Below are 5,843 nucleotides of genomic sequence, written 5' to 3' on the forward strand. Positions count from 1 at the left end.
CTTTGAAACAATTAGACCCCTTGAATAAGATGCACAAGTTTAAGATTTCAAGCTCATTTCCAAACTTATGTGTAACTATGCTTATCTTTTATACACTTCTGTGGCTGTGCCTGAAACAGAAAGGTCATTCAACACACTGGTTCTTTTCAAAAACTGTGTCAGATCAACTATGCACCAATGGCTCACAAATTTTGGGATCTTGGCAACTGAATTTATTTTGGCATGATAGCTAGGGTTTAATGCTGTGATTCAAACATTTGCTGAATGAAAGACTCACAAAGCACCCTTGACAGTGTTAACAGGCAAGTAAATTATAGTATGCTACACATTGCAGTTTACATGCAAGTACACAGATGTCTGTTTACAGAAATGTGTGGGCATGCCAGAACACTCCAATTGCAGTGTCATTGGGAGCAGACAATTTGTTGATAATCAAAGCAGTATAATGCTTAGCCTTTTGTTTTAAAGTGAAGTTAAAGCAAAATAAACCCATTTTAAAAATTAAATAGAGCATACTTACATTTTAAAATAATTCATTATTGAGTAGCATCTGAAGTCAAACTTGTCAAGTTCATCAGTCATATTTTTTCTCTCTCTTGCCATGAAGGTCTCAGTAGAGCTACTATCTAGTTCTATCTAATTCCATAGCTGTGGTTGTCTTTTGTTCCTGATAACTGTCTTCATCACTACTTTTGAAATCAATATTTATTACTATCCTTTCAGTCTCTTACTTCATGGAAGCATCATGGTGCTGGTATTATTTCTCGATATACTTGTATTTAACCTTTGCACACTCATTCATGATTCATCTGATTGGTGTGTTCTTTCAAAACCACAGTGGGAAATTGCAAACATAGATGATGACTATTTTTTGTTTCACTCCATTCCAAATGGTTTGGACTGTAATAATACATTATACAAGGTATATTGTAATAAATATTTGTAGTTTTCTGAAATAATAGAGAACATGAAATTAAACATTTTTCTTAATAAAGCAATGTCCAATGAATGCGTTGTTTAGAACTTGTTTCAGTATGAAGGAAAATGTAGAATGCAATAAAATCGCAGGAAGGATTTCACTGCAAAATGAGTGTTAAATTTAAAGCAATGACATGTCATGCAAGTGTGCTTTAAACTGTTTTCTTCCTATGAAATTATTATAATTAAGTATAAGGAAAATTGTAGATACATTTATAAATATTTTTAGAATTTGTAGCTACCACACGATATTCTAATTCTGATTAAAAATGTGTGTAAAAATCAGAAATGTGAATGCAGAAGATTTGCTCAGAAAAAAATTATGCACTGGTGCTAGAAAATTTAGCTTTCAATGTCAGTTCTGCAATTAGATAACCTGTCTCTTTGTACTTTCATAGAAAGTTTATGGGTGAATAAACATCAACTATTGCACAACTGATCACCCAGATGAGCCATGGGGCTGCCAACAGTGTCTCCTCAATGACCATTCAATGACTGCTGCTGTGTATGGGCCTTCCACAATAAGATCACCCAGGGAATGTCATGGAAACATTGCCCAGACCATAGCACCCCATCCTCTGGTGGGAACCCTTGGGTGATTGTTGCAAGCTGTATATACCAACAGCCATCTGCCTGATTCAGTGTAAAATGTGATTCATCTATATAGGCACCTGTTGCCACTTGGTGGACATCCAGATGCAGTACTGGCATGCAAATTCCAGCCTTTGTAGCCAATGAATAGCAGTCGGCATGTGTGCAAGAACCAGGTGCCTGCCGTGGAGGCCCATATGCAGCAGTAATCATTGAATGGTCATTGAGGAGACACTGTTGTCAGCCCCGTGGCTCATCTGGGTGGTCAGTTGTGCAATAGTTGGATGTTTATTCACCCATACACATCTCCACAGCTGTCGGTTGCCCCTGTCCTCTATTGTCCATAGCACACCACAGTTGTCTCAGCACCTGCTTTGGATAGTGCCATTTTGCCATATATAGTGTTCTTTAACTATGGCTGCACACGAACAGTTTACAAACTAGTTCAGAAAATCTGGTGGTGGAGGGAAGGATCCAGATGGCACAGGTTGTGAGGTAGCCATTTAAGTCAAGTATGTTGCACGCAGCTGGATGTTGTATTGCTAGGTAGCCAGCCTTGTTCTTGACCACTCTTTGGCAGGAGTCATCCTTTCTAGTGGTTTTTCTTCCTTGTAAAACTTTTCTTTGAAAACTTTTATCTTAATTCTAAAATTTTCTGTAAATTATAATACAGCCTAAAGGTGTAAATCATCTTAGGTGGAGGGACATACTGAGTTCTCTGCATACTGTGGAGGCAATATATACGAATCTATACAGATTGTTCACAACCATATGTCGCAAAATGCTAATTGTACCTGTTATCACAGGTATCCCTAAAATTCTGATTCCGAACTGCAACTAAAATGCAAAGTCCCTGGATGTTTCTAAACTGCCTCAGATCATTGTTGAAAAGTTTTATAATCACACCAAAAGGCAATGTTTTGATACATAGGGATTCTTAGGTGACAGTATTAATTTTCTAGAGTACTGGTACCACAACAATAGTGCTCCCACAACGGCTATTACCATAATAATTGTTAAATGCATTTTTTTAATTCCAAGTGCTTTGTATAATCAATAAAATCTTTTGATAATGAGTTTTCTAATGTTTGTTTTCATTCACTCAATATAATTCCAGTTATCAAGATCGATTATAGAACAATATCTAAATATTTGAAAGAGCGCTATGTGTCAAACAGTAATATGATAATCCTACCAATACTGTGCAGATGTGTCCAATTAAATTCAAGAGCCTGTTTTACATAATTTTGTTACATAAGCTAAGCATTATATACTATGAATTGTTCTCCTTAGTACACAGAATATGTATACATGCATGGAGTTGACATACAGATGAGACTTATGATGATGACATGATATACATAACAAATTCAGCCTTTTAAAAAAGCATTTTTTACCACTATCATCATTTTTATTACAAGAATTACTTCTGCAACCTATTTTGGCCAACTGGTTTTTAGTTCAGTAATGGCTCAGTTTCGTTCTGTGATAACATTACTTATGGTATGTGACTAATAACAGCAGTACTTATTCAAGCATCTTTACAACTGGCCTTGAGAATCTGAGTAAGCCGCTTCCCAGAATTTTCTGTCCTGTAATACTGCAGTGAGATACTTCGAAATGAAAGCAGATTTTCTCTAATTCATGACTACTTGCTACACCATAAGGATGGTACTTGAGGTTTTATCTGTCCTAGTTTCCCCTTGGAAAATGATTGAATATGATGTGTTTGCACAGAGACAAAGGTCAAAGACCAACACACATTCATAAAAAGAGTACCTTTCAGGCATGGTTATAGAAGGTTAGACAGGAATAAGAGAGGCTTCAGTTGAGAGGGTGGAAAAGTGGGAACTGGCAGTTGGTAGTAAGTTCATTAAGAAGAAAACATGTTCCAGTAGTTTCTTTTTGAATGTTTAGCTAGCTGTCAGTCACGTGCAGAGTAGCTTCCAGTAGTTGTAGGAGTAGGTAATATACAATAGACACCTAACATTGTTAGGATGAAAAAGTTAAACGGGAAAATGTTAATAAGAGGGGGATTCTGCTGCTAGGTAGTAGTCATGGGTGTGGTGTAGGTCCACTGTTGCAGGAGATGTTAGGTAAGCAGTCCCCAGCTTTCTTAAACTGAGTACTGGGCTCAATTTGGCGACAGAGGCACTGTGTAGCAGTAGCTTCAGTAGCTTCCAATTCAGACCACTAAATTTTTATTTGTGTAGCTGTTCCAGTTGTATGATCAACTTCATCTTGACAGTGCTGTGAGGTGAACTAATAAGGGACTTGGGAGGATGCTGATGACTGTTGATGACTGCTGATGAGTCACATATTTTGGTAGTGCCAGTCGAGAGCACACATAGGCCAAGCTGTACTAGACATGGTTTACATCAAAAAAGGACTGGGAAGGGATGGTTGGTGACAATACAATAGGTAGATCTCACCTCACTAAAGGACAAATTCTAGTGAAAACATGTAAAGGGCTAGACCTTGAAGAAGGCTTCTTTGGTGCTGGAAGATAGTTCAATAAATGGGAAATGCAGATCAGACAGTGCAGTAGGAATATTTCATCAAAATCTTGGAGGACTAAAAGGTAAAGTAGATGAACTGCTATCAGATCTTGACCAAGACATTATTTTTATCTTAGAGTGTTATTTATGCAGTGAAGAAATACTAACACCAAAGCATTGTCAAGGTCAAAGATTTGAATACTATGCAGAAGATTATATGTTTTCAGGGAAAAATCTTTTCGTTATAGGGCTCTACAGATCCCCAGTTCAAACTACAGAGTTTTGATCTTCAGACTTGACACTGCACTCAGCTGAATTCTTACAGAAAGACCTGTGGTTGATTTTGTGTGGGGACTTGAATATAAACCTCCAGACTGATTCTCCAGAAAAAAAAGAATCTTCAAGGATTTACTAAAACCTTACAACCTGGTACAGGCCGTATACTTGCCAACTAGATTTCAGGGAAACAGTAGCATGATCACAGACAATATCATCATAGATTATTCTTTAGTTTATGGGTACAGAGAGAGAAAAATTAGTATGGACTATAAGATCATGGTGCACAATAGTAAAACTGAAAGGAATCAAGACAGAGTCATGTCCCAGAGTAATCAACAAAAGTTTTAGAGATATGAGTTGTAATACTAATTCCCAGATTAGCTACATAAATCATAATGTTTCACTTTGCAAAGGGCTCCACATATTGTCATGTAGCCAAATAGCATTAAATGCAACATGGATTATAGGTGATTTTTTTACTTATTTAAGAACCAGCTTTTAATGGTGGGAAATAATACATATGTGGACTTACCTGAGCATCTTGTCTTGTTGATAATCTGCAGATAACTATAGGAGTTGTTGTCTAGTGAGCCAAGTTTGCTTCAATTATGATTGGAACACTTACTACTTTTTTGACTGTTTGACATTAATTTTCTTTGAATCTCTTCTTAAGTCTTCCTCTTGAAAATACTTGTCCCAAGAAACAATTTTAACATATCTTACTTTAATGAAAGTGGTTATAGTGGGTGGGCCAGGTAATAGTATTGACAGAGGTCCTGGGTACAGTATAGAGTGTGACCTGGCAAAGACTGCATCAGCATCGAAGCATACCAGTGTTGAGTTTGTATCTGTTCTTGGGCGCTATGACTGAACTCATTTGAACTTCTCTATCAAGAGAGCTAATTTGGAGTTGGAACGACTGCTTATGCTGGGTGCATGGTCACACATTGGTGTGGTTCCTGTTGATCCTCTCAGTAGGTGGGATTATACTAGGAATGGCCTTCACCTTAAAAGGAAAGGCAAGGGTAAACTGGCTGGGAAAATAGCAGGAAAGTTAAAGGGGGGAGGCAATATTATGAGTGATAAAATACCAGTGGTTGTAGGGTTCAGAAAAGAGCCTTTTTTAGGGTAGGGAGGACAGAAAGAAACTGTTTTAAGAGAGGTTAGGATTGAGACAAACCTTCAGTTTGAGAAAGAAACCAAAAAACATAATTCTACCTTATTACATCAGCATAAACAGCTGTTGGTTAAGAATTTTCAACAATCAGCAGAAATTTCAACTCTACCCAATTTTAACTCAGTCAATGTGAAATGTCAGATATCTTTATTGCATCAAAATATTCGAGGACTGAGAAATAAAATTAATGAATTAATTATCTGCATAGATGAATTCGAGTCCTCAAACCCAGCTGACATAATTTGCCTCTCTGCACATCATGTGACTACTGTTCTTGAAATTTTAAGTGTTACATGATTTAGGTTAGCATCTCCCTTTTG

Source organism: Schistocerca nitens, chromosome 3, assembly GCF_023898315.1.
Source record: "Schistocerca nitens isolate TAMUIC-IGC-003100 chromosome 3, iqSchNite1.1, whole genome shotgun sequence".
Taxonomy (NCBI): domain Eukaryota; kingdom Metazoa; phylum Arthropoda; class Insecta; order Orthoptera; family Acrididae; genus Schistocerca; species Schistocerca nitens.